We start from the raw sequence: 20,828 nt of genomic DNA, 5'->3' as shown, positions 1-20,828 counted from the left end.
AGGGAACTTGCTAACCAAAGTTCTAAACACATGAAGAAAACTAATACTGAGAAAGACAGCCAGCCAGCTCAACAATCTGTAGAATTCACTCCCATTGAAAGTGAATAATAGAGCAATCTGAAAATGACTTTAAAATGAGTATGTTTGAGATTATCAAAGGTGGTATGAAGAAAGGAATAACACCTAAAGAGCAAGAAATTATGAAACAAAATCAGGCAGGCAGAAATCAAGAACAGGTGTATGTGAAAATGAATGAATTAGACTCGAAATGAAAACTCAAGTAATTGGAATAAAAATACATTCAGGAGACAAGATCAACTCTGGACTCAATGTGTACAAGAGAGCACCAGTGATTTGGGAGATAACACCGGAGAGTTCACTCCATATGTTGCAAAGAGATAAAGAGATAGAAAATAGGAAAGAAAACTTAAGAGACATGGAGGACAGACTGAGAGTCTCCATTTGGGCTTCCAGAAATAGAGAATTGAAGGAGTGGGAGAAAGCAGTTTTCAAAAAGATAAAATCTGAGAAGATTCTGAAACTGAAACGAAGACACAAGCCCTCAGATGAGAAGCACATACTAAACGCTGAACAGGAACATGCCCTAGCTCAGTGCCTGGCAAACCAATGGTAGCTGTGCAGTAGATACTTGTTCCTTTTTTCCTCCCTCCCTCCTTTCCTCCCTCCCCTGTCCATTTGTACTTCCTTCTGTTCTTTCTTCCTTCCTCTTTCTGAAAACAATTGCTGAACGTCTGGTATGAGCTTGACATTGTGCTGAGCTTTGGACAAACAGAGAAAACTATAATACATCCCCCCTGACAAACAGCTGAAAGTTTGGTAGAGAAGACAGATGTGTAGACAAGTATATGTGTAAACAAGTGTAGCTACAAGGACCATGACAGAAACCTATATAGAACCTGGAAGGCACAAAAAGGAAGGAAAGTTATGTGTGGGTGTGTGGGGGCGGAGGCTTGATAGAGTACATGATCCTTTCATAGTGTCATGGAGGGCGACAAGCAAAGGAGAGGGAAGAGAGGGGCAAAGGCACAGAGGTCCATGCTTTTGCACTCGGGGAACCTGTAGGCAGCTTCCTGTGGTTGGAGGGGATGTGTGTATTTTTCCTTTTCTCACCCCATGTATTATGAACTCCCTGAAGGTAAACTCTTTGGGGGCAGTACTTTCCCAGAGCATATCCAGTAGGGTCTGTGAACAGCTGACCTTTAAAAAGTGTCCTGCTGATTCACCTGCATAGATGCAAGAATCTCTTGGTGGATGTATTTTGTCACCAAATTTTGGGAGAGCAGAGGCTCAATGCTTGTGTTATTCATGTTCAGGTAGTCTTTAAACCCATTTCCCTTAGTGCACTTGCTCCAACAGCCCCAGGGAGGTGCTGATCTGGAGAGAGGCTGATCTGCCCTTGCAGGTCCTTGGCTGATTCGCTGGGGGAGAGTTTCTTAGCTTCTCTGTTCTTTCATCTGTCACTGAGGAATGACAATGCCTGCCACCTCTATGTTTCACAGATATGTTGTCATCAGGAACATTGGCAACACTCTTTGATATATAGAGATGAAAGATGCTGGATTAATTCAAAGCTTTATTTGTTGTTTTTCACTATTATTACTAGTTAAATTGCTGAACACACTTTTGACAGTCTTGTCAGAAGCTCTTCCATATGTCCTCTCCCGGGAAGAGTAAACATTGCCTTCAGAGGCTTGACTACTATTTTTTTTTTCTTGGCAGTGAAAAATGACTTCAAATCACAGTATTTAGGATGATGATATTTTTGATGTACTTTCTCCTCTTTCAAGCTCTTAACTCTACTCCCTCTTCCCGTGTAAAAATGAAAGGGCAGAGAAAAACTCAGATGTTAGCCTTGCCTTGGCCTCCAGAGCCATCTAGGGGTCAGTGTGAGGAGGCTGTCATTTGATGGGTCACGAAGAGGGGTGGCTCTTCAGAAACAAAGACTTCCTGGAGGTTTAATTTCTTGGTGGGTGTTAGAAGGGCTATGCAAGGTTCTGGTATACATGTCTGGCTGTTACTGTCTCCTGAGACACCGCTGAACACAAATCTGCCTTCTTTCCTAAATCACAGGGTTCTCAAGGGCCTGGATTTTGTGCAACCACCTCGGTTCTCTGGGTAGAAAATAATTTTTTGAAGCTAATAGATTTTAAGGTTTTAGGGTCCTTCATCACAGATCTCATCCAAGACTGTAAAAGAAGCCCAAGCAAAAAAAAAAAAAAAAAGCATTTTACATGTTTTTGTAAAATTCACAAAAGTAAGATATTTTAACAGCAATCAGTTAAGACCACAGCCTCTTTCCCTTTAGTTTCTTCTCCATCACATTTCTCTTTGTGTCCAGGTGGTGTGGAGTGACCACAAACATTTTTGGGATTCTGCTAAAGGAAAGTTGGCTGGAAATATGCCAGTTTGACTGCAGTTTGCAAAGATCACTGGGAACATATCAGTAAAACAAGTAAGAGTTTACAGATTCCCAATTTGGACCCATGTGAAGAATACTTTCCTTTGTCACCTTCATTTATTAAAGGATAGGAGAAAATTCAGATGAAAATTCAGAGACCATGAAATGAAAGCAGTAAGATACATGATGGAATCAATATAAATTCTTCACTTCCTGATGTCAGAATCATCATAAAAAGTTTCAGATTCTATTAAAAGGAGAAAATCTGTTAGAAAAAGAGATACATTTTAGAATTCACTGACATTTAGGGCCAGATATTTCTTATCTGTAGCTATCCTGGGCATTGTGGAATGTTTAGGAGCATCCCTGGCCTCTACTCACTGGGTATCCATACATACTACCTCCCCAGTTGGGACAACTGAAAAGTCTGCAGATGAAACCACATATGCCCTGGGGGCAAAATAGCCCTTTCTGAGGACTGCTGACAGAACCCTGAAGGGGGTGGAGGAGAAAGAAGCTGACCTAAGTACTTCTGGATATTTGGGTTTTGGCTTGATACGGTAAGGCTAAAGACGAAAAGAACTGCACACACATACTTTTCCTACAGAGATATGGGTTAGCGATTCTGAAACTGCTTTCTGTATATACTAGGGTTGAACATATAAGAAAATGTAGATAATAAGAGCCAGGTTTCTCACTGTGAGAAAACCAAGTTACAAATAAGGAAAGAGGAAAGTGTAGAATGAGTCCTGTGTTGCTGGAATGGACTCAGAGAATTAGTAGGAACTCTTAGTGTATATAACACACACACATATACAAAAATAGATACAGGTATATGCACGCATGGGCTAATGTACGTGCAAAAACATTCTTCTGTCTACGAAGAGGGCCTGGAAGCAGTGACACCTCAGGAGCAATAAGCACACCTAGTACCCATCTTGGTTTCTAAATACTACTCTCCATTAAAAGGATAAATGGCTGATTCCAGGGCTGGTATAGAGAAAAGACCAGATGAGCCTGGAGCAACTTGTGGAGCCAGAAAGTAAAGTTCTTAAAAAGCGGCGGGGGGGGGGGGGGGGGGGGGGGGGCGGCGGCATATTGAAGGACACAGGAATCAATCTGAAATAACTCTTAATGGTTAAATCTAGAAGAATTTGAGCAACAAAGTCAATTAGGATAGTATTGGATTATAACTCAAAGAATAAAATAAGTAGCCACGAGTCTATACTCATGAAAAGTGACTGCTAAATGAGTTAAATGCGGTGGAAGGGACATGTGAAAGAATTCCATTTAGTAAATGTTGGAGGCATGAGAGAAATATGAAATCACCGTTAAAACCGTAGTATTACCTTAATAATAGTCACTAAGCAAGCTCCACTAACGGATGATAAGATTAGAAGACGAAAGTCTAAGGCGAACCAGGATTTTTGCATAATCTTAAAATATCTCCTTCCAAATATTTGTTAAATACAAATAGGGAATTAGTAACTTTCCAGTGGAGAAACCTGGAGATGCTACCTTTACCAAGTGATCAAGGTTAACACCAGCAGTAAGAAGAGAGCAACGTCCTGTGCCCCTGACATGATGCACTGGGGCACATCCCATCTGTGAAATTCTTTCTAGTAATGCATTAGCTCGATTTAATCTTGAGGAAACTCCAGAACATTCAAATTGAGGGACCTTCTGCAAGGCACCTGACCAGTGTCCTTCAGGAGGGCCAAGATCATGAAAGACAAGGAAAGGCTGAGGGACTGTCACAGACTGGTGGAGACTAAGGGGACACAACAACTAAATGCAGTGTGGATTGAATCCTGGAATAGAGAAAGGACTAAGTGGAGAAAGTAAAGTCTGTAGTTTTGTTCTTAGGATTGTACCATTGTTAATTTCTCACATTTGATGATGGTGCTATAGCTACAGAAAATGTTAACATTGGGGGAAGCTGGGTGAACTCTTGGTACTACTTTTTACATCTCTTCTGTGAGTCTAAAATTATCTCAAAATAAAAAAAAAAATTCAATTAACCACACCAGAGGAAAGCCTGAGTTGTCTTTCTAATTTTTAGATAGGAAATATTACAAAATAATGGCTACATGAAGTGGAATGACTGAGTATGCTGTTCAAAATGTAGGAAAAAAACCCCATTACTATAGAGGTGTATAGAGCAGTTAAGTAAGCACAACATTGTTATATTTGTCAACTTCCTATATTTGTAATTTGTGGTGACTTATTTATTTTTATATAAATGTTCATTTTTGTACTGAAACTTGTATTCTTAATCTTGTGATCAGAGTCAGGCCCAGAGGGGGGTCTAGTACGCAAGTTGGTTTCCGGTCCTATTCTTTCCATCGCTCCTGGCCTTTTGGCGGTGCAGGTGGTTGCCCCCATTCTCCTCTATGTGGTGGTGAGCTTAGCAACCTTCCTGCTCCCTCCACCCATAATTTTAACACGCTCAAGGTGTGTCTGCAAAACAGACCCAATGGTTAAATAGAGTTCTTGGAATCCTGCTGATCTAAGACTGCTCTTGAATTTTCTGGCTGTCCACCCAATTGCGATTTACATTTCTTTTCTGTGTTTTATTCTCATTAATATTATTAATATTAATTAATAACATTCTTCATTATTTGGGGTCTCCAATGACAAGAAGATATATATGCTTTTTCTTTTTTTTAGGTTCTTATTTTCTGTCCTAAAAAAAATATTCTCTCTTTGAAATGAAAGAAAAGGAATTCTTCCCAAGACATTTTAACCCTAACCATAACCATTATAAATATTTTGATATATCTCCTTCCTGTCTTTTTCTTGCACATAGGGATGTGAATATGTATATTTTGAAACACAATGGTACTAATGCTATATGTACCACTTGTTTCCTGCTGACAGCACAATGTAAATATTTTCTCACAATGTTTTATCTAGTCTTTACATACAGCGTATTAGTGACAGTACACTTTTCTGTTGAATGACTATTTTAATTTACTTAACCATTTCTGGATCACCGGACGCAGTGACGTACTTTGTTAATGAAGTATGTGCATGCATATTTGCACGCCTGTGTGTCTGTATGTATGTTTTTTATAAGATGAACTAGGGTATGACTACAAGAAAACCTCAGATAGGTATAAGCAATTTAGGGAAGGGCAGGGTCTCTACTGGGTCCCTGGAGTCATACCTTGGAGGCTGTGAAAAGTAGGGCAGACAATGTCACCAGAAACACAGGTTTTGGTTCTAGGAAGGGTCTGGAGTTCAACTTTTTAGTTGAGCTAAATGGTTTCTCTACTCCCAGGATGAGTGCCTAAGAGGATGTTTATTAAGCACCAGGAGAAATGAAAATTAATGCAAATGTCTATTAGCCACTAAAGCCCAAAGAAGGGCAGAATGAGACATTGCAGCAGAGAGGAAATGCAATCCATAATAATGGAGCAAACAGCATGTGTGGAGACTTCCAATGAAGACAGAGACTTGCAATGTAATTAAATCAAGTCCTTGGACAGCTGAGAAGCAGGGCCGTTAATGTGCTGAAGCCCACTCTGCAGCAGAGGAGGCTGAAGATGCATTAGAGATTTGAGCCTTAGCTTCTAGTGTCTGTGGAAGCCCCACCAATCCTGTGGCGTAGTATCTCAAAGAGAATGATTGTGCTGATTAGTAACATGAGTGCTACAGAGGGCTCAGATGCTGTAGATTTGCCTAAGGTAATTTGCCTAAGGAATGCAGACGGTCATTTATGTACTTGCAAAAACCAACAAGATTTTACCAAGGGAGGGGTGTTATTCAGTTCATACAACTTTGGACAGTCTGCCTCCTAAACAGTCCTTATGCTTTGAAGGATATTGGTGACATTCAAAAGTCCAGAAGTGCTTGGCAAGGAAAGAACGATGGGAACTTAAGACACATCAGCCCAGGAACTCTGTAAAAAGCCAGCTAAGTGTTTGGCAGCAAGTTGACATTAGAGATAGTCAGCAAACTACCAGAGGAACCCTAAGGATTACAGGGGCTGCCACTCAGCTCAAAGAAAGGGCTTTGTAGCAGAAGCCCCAGCTCTTGCTGTGTATGCCATCTTGATGCCCATGATTTCCCACAGATGTTTCTAAACAAAGCAAAAATGCTCTTCTACACACGTCCGTAGACCCTGTCAAACAGAGAGTCGGGATTCTCTCAGGGGCCTGCTCAACTGCTCAATGGAGAAAAGAAAATGAAAGGGGAAATTGTTCTTTTGGTGCAGAATGGCGTGGGCTGAGGTGATTCCCTGCACCATGTTGGCTTCGGACAGGACGGGAGTTATTTCTGAGCCAAATGTAGAGAGAATGTCATTGCCCTTTTTAAAGTGACTGTTTTTTTCACCCAGTGGAGGCAAAATCATTATGTGGATTTATTTCCAATAAGGCAATGGTTTTCAGAAGGGAAAGGTAATAAATTCTAGTGACAAAAATCTGAAAACAGCTTTGGATTCTGTTTCCTGCCACTCCTAGAATGATGTCTCATACTTTGGTACTAAGGCTTGCTAAAAAACAAAAATTCACCTGAGTAAATGTGAAGAATCATGATCCCATCTGGTAGATAGAAAGGAGCTCTGAGGAGCTGTGCAAAATAGATGACTTTTATCAGCAGGAGGAGGCAGGGCAAGGAAGTTTTTCTAGCAAAGAGTGGATTGTTTCAGGCAAGGTCCCCTACCTTTAGGGGACGGCAAGGGTCCATCCAGTGGGTTATGTCACTAACGCTGGCCAGGAAATCCAGACTGACTGGTTAAGATTCCATTCCTGGGAGAGGCTGAAACCACAGTTAGGTTAGGTATTAAATCTCAGTTAGGTGACATGGGCTTTGCACAAATGATTCCATTTTGGGCCTGCTATCTCTTTTTTAACAGGTTCTTTGTGATCTGGGCATTTTCCAGCTTCATTTTCCGTCACATTTCTGCCAAGATTATGCTACAGTTAACCTTGTGGTTTCTAGAACATATTAGGCTCTGTCAGTCCTCTAGGTCCTGAAATGTTGATGAAATGAGTGCTTTTCTCTGTCCATATGCACTTTGCCTTGGGAATCTTCCATGCATCTTTCGAGATCCAACTGGACATTTTTCTCCTCAGGGAATCCCTGTATCAGACCAGACTCCAAAAGGAAACAGACAGGTGTATTCACATTAGGGTGATTCCAGGAGGGTTTAATAAAGTTACCAATAAAAGGTACTATTCACAGAAGAATGGACAGGGTATAGACCTGTCAGCATCCCTAGGTCCAAAGGGGTGAGAAAAGAGAGGAATTACCAGAATCCAAACTCAGACGGTCAGAATTGTGCATGAAAGGCCATCTTGAGAAAAATCAGGCCCACTTGATCAAATGAATACTCTGGGTGCCCACTCCTCCTCTGATCTCCTGTTGGAGCTCCCCATTAGCTACACCCAACCAGAAGCCAGAGAGGCATGGGAGTCTTGTTGAGAGCCAAATGGATCAGCCTGGGGGCAGAGAATAAGGCAGGTAGAGAAGGAAAGAGAGTGGATCTGGGGGAGAAATAGAAAATATTCAGCTCAGTCCCCTTTTGTCCTGCAGAATCCATTGTTCTTTGTGTGAGAAGTTCATACTCTCCAGATAGCAAAGGCAAAAATTCTAGCAATTCAGTTTTACTCATATGGGAAACCTAACCTACTAACCACTACTGATGTTATTTATATAAAATATTTAGGGGAGTAGGGGAGAAACAAAATAACATAAAACATAGCTGGATAGTCCTTTATTCTGTAGCTTATCTTGAGGCCCATGTTGATAATCTCAGCTGTTTTCTCTTACCACCAATTCCGTGTTCTCCTTTCCTTTGTCAGACCGATAGGTTTTATGGGATTCTTTCTCCTTATTGCTAAGGATTCTGAAATCTGTATTGCCATAAGGTCAGAAGTCTTAACTGTCTTGATTTTATTGTGTCCTGTTGATCAAGGCCACTGTGCTGGAGAGTAGAGAAAGGAAATCTGGCAAATACTTGGGATTTGAAACCTAATGCTTATTTTTATTGAGTATCAGCAGTCCATTTTCAACCCAGCAGTTGGGCTCATGCAAATGCATACCAGCCATTGGAATAACTTCTTTAAATTCCTTTTTGTTAAGTAGTATGAGAAGCCCAAATTGATTGGGGGGAATCCCAGCTTTCATTTCACTGGAACCATGACTTACAAACCCATTGACCCCAAAGCTATGGGAATGGGAAGCAAAAATTCTCAAGTGAGTTATGGGAAATAGTAAGAGAACTACTCACATTTCTACTACTAACTTCTTGCACCCAGTATCCCAACTGGGAAAGATGAAACCCTGTAGAGGTTGCTGGTTTAGGGTGTGTTTTGCGTCCTGTAGGAAAGTAGCCTAACCTCATGAGGTGTTTCTCCAGTGGGTACTTAACTAAACCCTTAAGCTATTCCACTGTTTTATCAAGCTAGCTGCATCTGAGTATAGGGACAATTCTTTCCTCAGTGTGAGCCCGTGGTCTGACTATTATTAAATGTATCCCCTGGTTGGAAGGAACATTGTATGAGGTACCACAGTCTTGGATGAGATATTCTGTAAGTCTATCAGTAGTGGCTTTAGCAGACACAGTTTGGGTAGGAATGGCAAACATATCTGAAATGTGTGTCTAATTCTGCAAATACAAAGCACTGATCACTCCATGATTAGAAGGATCTAATGTAGTCAGCTTGCCACCTGGTATCTGGCTGGTCTCCTCAGGGACTGGGGCCACTCAGCACTGGTCTCCATTGATGGCATGTTGGACACTTAATATTGGAAGTAATCAGATCAGCCTTGATGAAGGTAAGACCGTGCTGCTGAAAATGTGCATAGTCCTTATCCCTACAAATAAAGCCACTTTGTACGTGAGTAGGCATTGTACCCATTGAGCAGGTATCAGATGACTGGGGAAAGGGACTGCTTGACATCCACTGGACTGATCATCTTGACTACCTTGCTGTTGAGAGCTGCCTCCACTGTGGATGCCTCTAGTGGGCATTTAAATGGACAGGTGTCTTCACATTCTTTACCCATTCTGAGAAATTTGTCCCCTTACTTCTCTTTCAGTCTTTCTGCTTCCCATGAGACAGGGTAGAACTTCAGGCCATTTTTCCTTCTACATATTACTTATTCTTTTTTTTTTTTTTTTTTAGCATGTTACTTGTTCTTAACCTTGGCATATGGATAGATTCCAGCACATGAACTTGGATGGGAAATAATTAAATCCCCATTTTCACAAACATCTAACTGAAATGGAGAATTTCATTTATGAACAGTAGTTAATAACCTCCATTAGTGCTAGTAGTATCTGTGATTCTGTCATGAATAGAAATCACAGAGTCTTTAATAATATAGTATATTTGTTTGTGGATACCTTGAAATATCTGTGCATCACTACTTTGAAAATAGAGTGGTTTTTAGACATGTTCCTGGAAGAAGGTACCCTTTGGTAATCCAGATACCTGTGATGCTTTTCAGTATTCCCTGTCTACAACTGTTTGTTGATAAATTTGTGAAAATAGTTTAGTGGCTTTCAGAGTTTTCTAAGGGTTTGAAAAACTGGATGGATGGTTCAATGAGAATTCTTAATTCTGTATAGGGTATTTCCAAATTTGGATTTGTCAAATAAAAGAGGAGAGAAAAGCCATATACACTAGACACAAATGGACTGCTTTGTGGGCTGGAGCAGAAGGAAAACGCTGATAGCAACACTCGTTAAATGGTGACATCTGATCTAGAGTAGTTGATGTAAAAAAATTCATTCTGAAGTCTGTCACTAAGAATTGGCAGTTTTGCCATTCTTCCTCAGTGTATGACTGCATGTAAACAGACACTTTTCTTACTATTTTTTTTTTTTAAAGTAGGCTCCATGCCCACCGTGGGGCTTGAACTCACCGCCTTGAGATCAACATTTTTCACTGTAGCCGGATCCTTGCTTTTGCTCCCTGTGTGCATGCTGATGCATTTTAAAAAATTCTTATTTTGTGAGTCCCTCTTGGAAACTACAAAACCCTTTAGTATTTTGGAAATGGTAAAAAGTTTTTTTTTTTCCTCAAACAAAACTTTGCCTAGAAATCAAAGCTTCAGACTCTGCACAGATGGTGCTTCTACAATACTTGATGATGCATCTGCTTTTGGTATATCGTGAAACTGGAAGCTCCTTACATTTGTGTCACTTAATTTCTCTTTCATACAGACATGTATTTACATTATGTTTAGATTCCTTCAACAGTTCTGAAAGTTTGGTAAATGCCATAAAGTCATCAACTTTATCAGGAGCAGGTCTCCAAATCATAGTATTTAAAGACTTTGTTAAGAAACAGAAGTAGGATATGAGGAGCTTTTCTACTACAAAGAGGTCCTTTGGCAAGAGAATCTGCTAACCCCTGCTAGCAAACTAAGGGCCGAATTTTACCTCTTCTTAACGAAAAATAAAAACCTACTCTTGAACCTTTCGGAAAGAATTTTATCCATGAGTTGGCTCACCTTGTAGATATTTTAAACCATGTGAATAAGATAATAAATCTTTCAGTTCAGGTTCTTGAAGTTACCTTTATGGATGCTACTGAAAAATTTAAAAGCTTTCTTGCCTTAGCTACTGATATGGAAGAAAAAAGTAGAGGCCAACATCCTTACAAACTTTCAATTGCTAGAGGCGTTGCTTTTCCAAGATGGAGTTGAGATACAAAATTCTGTCAATTTCTGAAAAGATAAATCAGAAAACACGTGGAAACTCTTCAAAAGTTTTTCAAAATTTATCTCTATCTTGATGGCACTAAAGTTGAATTATGGGCTCACAGTCCCTCTCTGATACAAACTATATTGAAGATGTGGACTGAGTGAGCCAAAGAACATGTTAGTTTTAGGACAAAAGACACACTGAAACTGGATTTTAAAACAGCCTTGGAAATGTTTGATGTTCCTTAAGAGAACCCATCTTGATCTTATGACGTGAGCTATGGAAACTTTAATTCTGCTTGTAACATTATATTTTGTGAACAAGAATTTTTAACATTTGTAATCATGGAAACAAAATGTCAAAATTATTTGGATGTCCAACTTTATGTGTGCCTGTGTGTTGTCAATGATCACCCCAGAGTTTAATGTTATTTTACATGCTTAACAATGGGAGACCTTACATTACACGTCTTTCTTTCTTTCTCTTTCTTTCTTTCTTTCTTTCTTTCTTTCTTTCTTTCTTTCTTTCTTTCTTTCTTTCCTTCTTCCTTCCTTCCTTCCTTCCTTCCTTCCTTCCTTCCTTCCTTCCTTCCTTCCTTCCTTCCTTCCTTTCTTTCTTTCTTTCTTTCTTTCTTTCTTTCTTTCTTTCTTTCTTTCTTTCTTTCTTTTGGGGGGAGGGGCAGAGAGAGAGAGAGAGAATCTTAAGCAGACTCTGCGCTGAGCACGGAACTTGGCACAGGGCTCTGGGATCATGACTGAGCCAAAATCAAGAGTTGGACACTTAACCGACTGGGCTACCCGGGTACCCCATATTACACGTCTTTTAAAAAATAAGTTTAACCTTGGGATGTCTGGGTGGCATAGTTGGTTAAGCATCGGATTCTTGATTTCAGCTCAGGTTGTGATCTCAGGGTAGTGATATCAGGGTAGTGAGATCCAGACCTGTGCTGAGCTCTGTGCTCAGAGTGGAGTCTGCTTAAGATTCGCAATTCCACTGCCCCCTCCTCCCCTCTCAAATAAATGAATCTTTAAAAAAATAAAAAGTAAGTTTAACCTCAACTTGCCTATATTATGCTATCTTGGTATTTATTTATTTATTTATTTTTTAAAGATTTTATTTATTTATTTGAGAGAGAGAGAGTGAGAGATAGAGAGCACAAGAGGGAAGAGGGTCAGAGGGAGAAGCAGACTCTCTGCTGAGCAGGGAGCCCGATGTGGGACTCGATCCTGGGACTCCAGGATCATGACCTGAGCCGAAGGCAGTCGCTTAACCAACTGAGCCACCCAGGCTCCCGCTATCTTGGTATTTAATGTAATATATATATTTCTATATTACAAATATATAACTATGCATGTATACATAAATTCACAACATATATAATGAAATATATATGTACACACACACACACACATATTTCAATATGATTGGGTTTCTGTGTAGTCTTACGTGTTTTATTTTATGCATTTAAAACTACTAATCTGGAAAGGTGTCTCTATACCTCACCAGACTGCCCAAGAGGACCAGGGGACATAAGAAAGCTAAGAAGCCCTGTTCTGAAAGCAGCACCAGCCAAAGCTGTCCCCACTGAAAGGAAGATGGTCAGGGAATAAATAGCTACTGAATTCCTCCTCCCTTGATCCTTTGCTAAAGTTCCTTACTCTCTGAACCCTCCAGAAGCCAGGTCAAGGGAGACTTATAGAACATTCATAGAGGTCACCCTACAAGGACAGGCAGCAGAGCAGAGGGGAGGGAAGGGTGATTCTGGAGCAAGCAGTGCAAGATACCTGGAGGCTTTCTCTTCTTTTCCTCCCAGTGCTGTGTCACTGTGCCACACACTTTATGCTTCTTTCACAGTAATAGTATTTTATTTTATTTTTTTTTAAAGATTTGATTTATTTAGTTATTTATTAGAGAGTGAGCGAGAGCGAAACAGCATGAGGGGAGAGGGACAGACGGAGAAGCAGGCTTCCTGCTGAGCTGGGAGCCCGATGTGGGACTTGATCCCAGGACTCTGGGATCATGACCCGAGCCGAAGGCAGTTGCCCAACCAACTGAGCCACCCAGGTGCCCCTCACAGTAATAGTATTTTAATGACTTCAGTTCTGCTCAAAAAACATTTTTGAGTACCTACTAGAATCCACGATTCATATATTATCTTGCTAAATCCTTGAAAAGTGGATATTAGCATCTCCATTTTACAGAGCAAACAAGCTTGGTCACACAGTTAGCAAATGATAGAATTGACTCAGTGCAGGACCTTTCAACACTTTGCCTACAACATCTTTCTTTCTAATCAATTCATGCGGGTAGGGAGATAAAAGATTCTGAAACTACAGGAGAGAGGTAAAACAGGTCTGGGAACATTTGTACACAAGTGTGTTAGGTGTTGCTAGAAGCAACAGGCTTGTGCAACTTTATGTTTGGACTATAGGCTATCATAAAGAATAGAAGTTCAAGTTTAAACACTTATAGTACATACTCTAGGCCTATAAATAACTTAAGACCTATTTATAGGGAAATTTACCAGAATAAGCTTAGCAGTTTCTCTTCTTTATGAAGGCTTAAAGTTTTCTTGTATGTCTGGTTCCCCTTGTGTATACCCATGAAAGTTACATTCACATGAAATATGTATTACTTAGGCTTTTCTTTTTTTAACATTAACACTGCCCTAATTTAGCACCTCACAGTTGTCCTTGTCTTTTGCAATAACCTCCTAGCCCATTGCTCTGCCTCTCACCTCTTCAATAGAATGTATGGATAGTAAGTATGTTGTAGGTGCTAAACTCCTATTCTAAATCCTTACAGTTCAGTCAATCCTTATATATACATTAAACATTGCAATTAAATATATAATCAAATACAATTTAATGAATATTAAATATAATTTAAATATTAAAATAAAATATTAAAATTTAAATATTAAATATTTAAATATATTTAATTTTAAACATATACTTTAAAATTTTTTTTTGAATTCAATTTAATTAACATATACTGTATTATTAGTTTCAGGAATAGAGTTTAGTGATTCATCAGTTGCCTATAACACCCGGTGCTCTTCACTGCACGTGCCCTCCTTAGTGCCCATCACCCCATTACCCCATCCCAAGGAAGTTCTGTCCTGTTCCTTCATGCTGCACCTCTAGTTTCTCTCTTGGCTGGCCAGACCCATTTTAATTGGAGCGCTGACCGAGTCCAGTGAATTCAAATATCACAAAGCCTTGATTCCTAAATCTTTATATCCATCTCTTCCTTAGTTTCAGACTCATTGCCTACTGCATGTCACCACATAGATAGATGGGCCAGGGCATCTCAGACTCAGCATGACCAAAAAGAACTCATCTTGTTCCCCTTAAAAGTTGTCTCTGAACTTCTCAACAAATAGTGCTGGAAAAATTGGGTATATGTAGATAAAAAAATGAAACCCGTACCTCATGCCATATACAGAAATAAACTCGAAGTGGATCATAGATGTAAAATATAAAGCCTAAATCTTTAAAACTTCTAGAATAGAATGTAGGATTTAAAATTTTGAAACCTTGGACAAGGCAATGATTTCTTAGCCAACACACAAGAAGTTCTAACTATAAAAAAAAAAAGTTTGATAGGGCGCCTGGATGGCTCAGTTGGTTAGGCGACTGCCTTTGGCTCAGGTCATGATCCTGGAGTCCCGGGATCGAGTCCCGCATCGGGCTCCCTGCTCAGCGGGGAGTCTGCTTCTCCCTCTGACCTTCTTCCCTCTCATGCTCTCTCTCTACCATTCTCTCTCTCTCTCTCAATAAAGAAATAAAAATCTTAAAAAAAAAGTTTGATACATTGGACTTCATCAAAATTAAGTACTTTTTGAAAGCATCATTGGAATTATGAAAAAACAAATCACAGAATGGGAGAAAATATTTGCAAATAATGTATGTGATAAAGGACTTATATTTAAATTAAAAAACTCTCACAACTCATTAAAAATGACAACTAATTTGAATAGACATTTTACCAAAGATATGATCTTACAAGTACATGAAAAGTTATTCAACATCATTATTCATTGGAGAAATACAAATGAAAATCATGAGACTCCACCACACACCTATTAGAATGGCTTAGCTGAAAATTAGTAGCAATACCAAATGCTGGTGAAGATGCAGTGCATTTGGAACTCTTAGATTGCTAGTGGGAATTATAAAGGTATAGGCATGGTAGAAAAGTCTGGCAGTTTCTGAAGATGCTAAATAAATACTTCCCATACAACTGAGAAATCCTCAGTCTTTACTCATGAGAAATGAAAACAAATGTATACATAAAGACATGTACTCGAATGTTCATAGCAACTTTATTCATAATAGCCACAAACTGGAAACAACCCAAATGTCCTCAGCCAGTGAATGGATAAACCACTTATTACATACGATGGCATAGTACTCATGACATAAAGGAGCAAAGTAGTGATATAGACAACAAGCTGCGTAAATCTCAAAAGCATTGTGTTAAGTGGGAAAAGGCCACACAAAAGACTACATACTATATGATTCAATTTACGTGGAATTCTGCAAAGTCAAAAAAACCTAGAGGACCAGATCCGCGGTTGCCAGATCTGGGATAAAAGGAAGAGAGTGACTTCAAAGAAACACGAGAGGACTTTATAGGGTGATGGGAATATTGTATAACTCGATAGTGGAGGGAGTTACGTGACTATGTGTGTTTGTCAGACCTCAGAACTACACACCTGAGACAAGATGGTGGCGGCGTCTCCGCAGGGTGGGCGGACTGGTGCTGGCGGTGGTCCCAGCTGCAGGACAGGCAGTAGCCACAGAGACTTGTGGGACAAGTGGAAGGTTGATGATAAGCCTGTAAAAATTGACAAATGGGATACATCAGCTGTGAAGAATTCTTCGGGCGATTCTGCCAAAAAGGTACTTCTGGAAAAGTACAAGTATGTGGAGAGTTTTGGTCTGACTGACAGTCACTTCACCCTCTGTGCCATCTCCTGTTCCTTTGTCCTAGTGGCTTTGATTTGGGATTATATGCACCCCTTTTCAGAATCTAAGCCTGTTTTGGCTTTGTGTGTCATATCCTATTTTGAGATGATGGGGACCCTGACCATTTATCCTCATATAAGTATAAGTAAGGCCCACAGGAGAGATCCTAGGGATGGATCCTGATGATATTTGGCAACTGTCCTCCAGTCTCAAAAGGTTCGCTGACAAACACACTCTGAAGTTGACTTCCATGAGTGGAAGAACAAAGCAGCAGTGAGAGTCCAAGTATATCGAGTCCACTGCTAACTTTTTGACCACAGCGTGACACTGGTCATGGATGCATACGAGCCTGAAATATCCAGGCTTCATGACATTCTTGCCACAGAAAGAAAAATAAAGCAGCGCCTGGGTGGCTCAGTTGGTTGAGTATCTGCCTTCGGCTCAGGTCATGATCCCAGAGTCCTGGAATCGAGTTCCGCATGGGGCTCCCTTCTCAGCGGGGAGTCTGCTTCTCCCTCTGCCTGCCGTTTTCCCTGCTTGTGCTTTCTCTTTCTCACTCTCTCTCAAATAAATAAATAAAATCTTAAAAAAAAGAAAGAAAAACAAAACAGCCAATTCTAAAAGCAGCTGTCTTGCTGCTGGATGATGCTGAATTTCAGGGTGAGGGAGAAGGAAACAGAGAACCTAAAATGGGTAAATAAGATATGTTAAAAATGGCCCTGTCTTGTCCTGAACTTTTAGTCCATTCTGGATAGGATCTTCTAGTTCAGATATGAGAAGTTGTAGTTCTGATATCTAACTTTATCCTTCTTGGTCTTCTGATTGCAGTGTTTTGATTTGCTTTTCTAAAAAAGCATTTTTTGCTAGCAGCCCTACAGCCCTACAGACTTCCTCCTTCATACCTGCTGTATACTTTGTGGTATACAGCATTTGAAGACTCAGTTTTTAAAATTGTTAACCTGTTGCTGACTTTCTTGTGTTAATTCCTGTTTCAACAGCTATTTCCCTTAATTTGGGATACAACTTCTTGTGTATGACAGCTTTCCTTCACACACCATCTTGTGGGTGTGTATTTATCTGACTTGGGGAGAATTGGGAAAAAAAACACACAGCTTTTTCATTTGTTTAAAACAGACTTTCTGCCCATTACATTTTGTGATCTTAACCAATTAAAAAAGCCAGGGTCATTTTTAGTTTTATTCTGTCTGTGTTTTCCACTACTATACCCCTGTTGATTTGTTCGTGCCCTTTATTAACTGCCATTTTCCAAATTTTTTTTTTTAATAAAAGGAAAGAAGATGTGAAAAAAAAAAGAACTACATGCCTAAAATGGATTAATTTAAAAAATACTTCCCCCACAAATGACTTCTCCTTCAGTGTTCTCTACCTCAGGAACTGGTTCCACCTTCCAGTAAGGTCCCCAACCCTGATAACCTGGGTGATAATCTACTTTTCTCTTTGACCTCAGGAAAACAAGCAGTGGCAAAGTCAAACAAACTGTTCCTCCTTTAAAACTCCTGAATCTCCCTTCAGCTCTGCATCCCCACTGTTTCTTTTTTGTCCACACCATGATCCCCCCTTGCCTGGATTACTGTGACAGCCCTGATAGGCCTCTCTGACCCTGGCCTTGCCCCTTCCACTGCTGCTGTTGGGCCTATCAGAAAAGCACTCTTCTTCATGGCATTCTCCTGCTTGGAAATGTTCAGTATTTCCTATTCATTGCATATAGGATTAATACCACCTTCTATTCACATCTGGCCATTGTTTAGTTTTTCATTCTTATTTACCATCACCCTCCCATAAACTGCCTGTGCATTTTAACCTCACAGTACTTGCTCAGTTTACGTGAAGCATCTATGGTTTCTAGGATCATTTAAGCAAAAGCTCTGTGTGATATGAGGAATTCCATTACTCAACTCTTCACTGTCCAGACTCCATTCAAGCATGCCATCAATCTGGAAGGGCTTCTCTGAAATCTCTGTTTGGGCAACACACCCTTCTCTGTGTCTCCATGGCACCCCATGCATGCCTTGAACACAGAACTTGCCGAATTGCACATTGTAAGGCTGAGCTTATTGAATACAGGTCGGTTATTTTTCATTCACTTATGCCAAGAACTCAGCAGAGTTCCTATTTTATAGTTGAACCAAATTTTGTTGGGCAAGTGTTCAATAGAAACATCCACAAGACAGGGCGCCTGGGTGGCTCAGTTGGTTAAGTGACTGCCTTTGGCTCAGGTCATGATCCTGGAGTCCCGGGATAGAGTCCCACATCAGGCTCCCTGCCCAGCGGGGAGTCTGCTTCCCCCTCTGAACCTTCCCCCTCTCATGCTCTATCTCATTCTCTCTCTCAAATAAATAAATAATAAATAAAAATCTTGATGGAGCAAGATGGCGGAGGAGTAGGAGACCTGGATTTCATCTGGTCTCAGGAATTCAGCTGAATAGGGATCAAACCATTCTGAACACCTACGAACTCAACAGGAGATTGAAGAAAAGAATAGCAACAACTCTCTGAACAGAAAAGCGACCACTTTCTGGAAGAATGACAAGACGAAAAAAATCACCTCAACAAAAAGAACAAGAGGTAGTACCGTCGGCCAGGGACCGACTCAATACGGACATTAGTACAATGTCGGACCTAGAGTTCAGAATCATGATTTGAAAGATACTGGCTGGGCTTGAAAAAAGCATGGAAGTTATTGGAGAAACCCTTCCTGGAGAAATAAAAGAACTAAAATCTAACCAAGTCAAAATCAAAAAGGCTATTAATGAGGTGCAATAAAAAATGGGGGCACAAACTGCTAGGATAAATGAGGCAGAAGAGAGAATCAGTGATATAGAAGACCAAATGATGGAAAATAAAGAGGCTGAGAAAAAGAGAGAGAAACAACTATTGGATCACGAGGGCAGAATTCGAGAGATAAGCGATACGATAAGACAAAACTACATGAGAATAATTGGGATCCCAGAAGAAGAAGAAAGAGAGAGAGGGGCAGAAGGTATATTGGAGCAAATTATAGCAGAGAACTTCCCTAATGTGGGGAAGGAAACAGGCATCAAAATCCAGGAAGCACAGAGAACCCCTCTCAAAATCAATAAAAATAGGTCAACACCCCGACATCTAATAGTAAAACTTACAAGTCTCAGAGACAAAGAGAAAATCTTGAAAGCACCTCCAGAGAAGAGATATGTAACCTATAATGGTAGAAACATTAGATTGGCAACAGACCTATCCACAGAGACCTGGCAGGCCAGAAAGGACTGGCATGAGATCTTCAGAGCACTAAACGAGAAAAATATGCAGCCAAGAATACTATATCCAGCTAGGCTGTCATTGAAAATAGAAGGAGAGATAAAAAGCTTCCAGGACAAACAAAAACTAAGGAATTTGCAAACATGAAACCAGCCCTCCAAGAAATATTGAAAGGGGTCCTCTAAGCAAAGAGAGAGCCTAAAAGCAGCAAAGATCAGAAAGGAACACAGACAATATACAGTAACAGTCACCTTACAGGCAATACAATGGCACTAAATTCATATCTTTCCATAGTTACCCTGAATGTAAATGGGTTCAATGCCCCAATCAAAAGATAAAGGCTATCAGATTGGATTAAAACACAAGACCCATCAATATGCTGTCTGCAAGAGACTCATTTTAGACCCAAAGACACCCCCACATTGAAAGTGAGGGGGTGGAAAACCATTTACCATGCTAATGGACACCAAAAGAAAGCTGGGGTGGCAATCCTCATATCAGACAAACCAGATTTTAAACCAAAGACTGTAATAAGAGATGAGGAAGGACACTATATCCTACTTAAAGGGTCTATCCAACAAGAAGATCTAACAATTGTAAATATCTATGCCCCTGACATGGTAGCAGCCAAGTATATAAGGCAATTAATAACAAAAGCGAAGAAACACATTGACAACAATACAATAATAGTGGGGGACTTTAACGCCCCCCTGACTGAAATGGACAGATCATCTAAGCAAAAGATCAACAAGGAAATAAAGACTTTAATTGACACACTGGACCAAATGGACTTCACAGACATATTCAGAACATTCCATCCCAAAGCAACGGAATACACATTCTTCTCTAGTGCCCATGGAACATTCTCCAGAATAGATCACATCCTAGGTCACAAATCAGGTCTCAACCGGTACCAAAAGATTGGGATCATTCCCTGCATATTTTCAGACCACAATGCTTTGAAACTAGAACTCAATCACAAGAGGAAAGTCGGAAAGAACTCAAATACATGGAGGCTAAAGAGCATCCTACCAACGAATGAATGGGTCAACCAGGAAATTAAAGAAGAATTTAAAAAATTCATGGAAACCAATGAAAATGAAAACACAACTGTTCAAAATCTTTGGGATACAGCAAAGGCAGTCCTGAGAGGAAAGTATATAGCAATACAGGGCTTTCTCAAGAAACAAGAAAGGTCTCAAATACACAACCTAACCCTACACCTAAAGGAGCTAGAGAAAAAACAGCAAATAAAGCCTAAACCCAGCAGGAGACGAGAAATAATAAAGATCAGAGCAGAAATCAATGAAATAGAAACCAAAAGAACAGTAGAACAGATCAACGAAACTAGGAGCTGGTTCTTTGAAAGAATTAACAAGATTGATAAACGCCTGGCCAGACTTATCAAAAAGAAAAGAGAAATGATCCAAATCAACAAAATCATGAATGAAAGAGGAGAGATCACAACCAACACCAAAGAAATACAAACAATTATAAGAACATATTATGAGGAAGTCTA

The 20,828-nt window shown here is 40.0% G+C and overlaps 1 pseudogene; it reads left to right on the top strand.

The window, feature by feature from the left end:
• The first annotated feature begins 15,811 nt into the window (after positions 1 to 15,811).
• LOC112833209 (signal peptidase complex subunit 2 pseudogene) lies at positions 15,812 to 16,480 on the top strand (annotated as a pseudogene).
• The last annotated feature ends 4,348 nt before the right edge of the window (positions 16,481 to 20,828 follow it).

This window comes from Callorhinus ursinus, unplaced genomic scaffold, assembly GCF_003265705.2.
Source record: "Callorhinus ursinus isolate GAN/ISIS: 27379988/994484 unplaced genomic scaffold, GSC_fseal_2.0 scaffold25, whole genome shotgun sequence".
In the NCBI taxonomy this organism is placed as follows: domain Eukaryota; kingdom Metazoa; phylum Chordata; class Mammalia; order Carnivora; family Otariidae; genus Callorhinus; species Callorhinus ursinus.
This window is presented reverse-complemented; position numbering and strand designations above follow the sequence as displayed.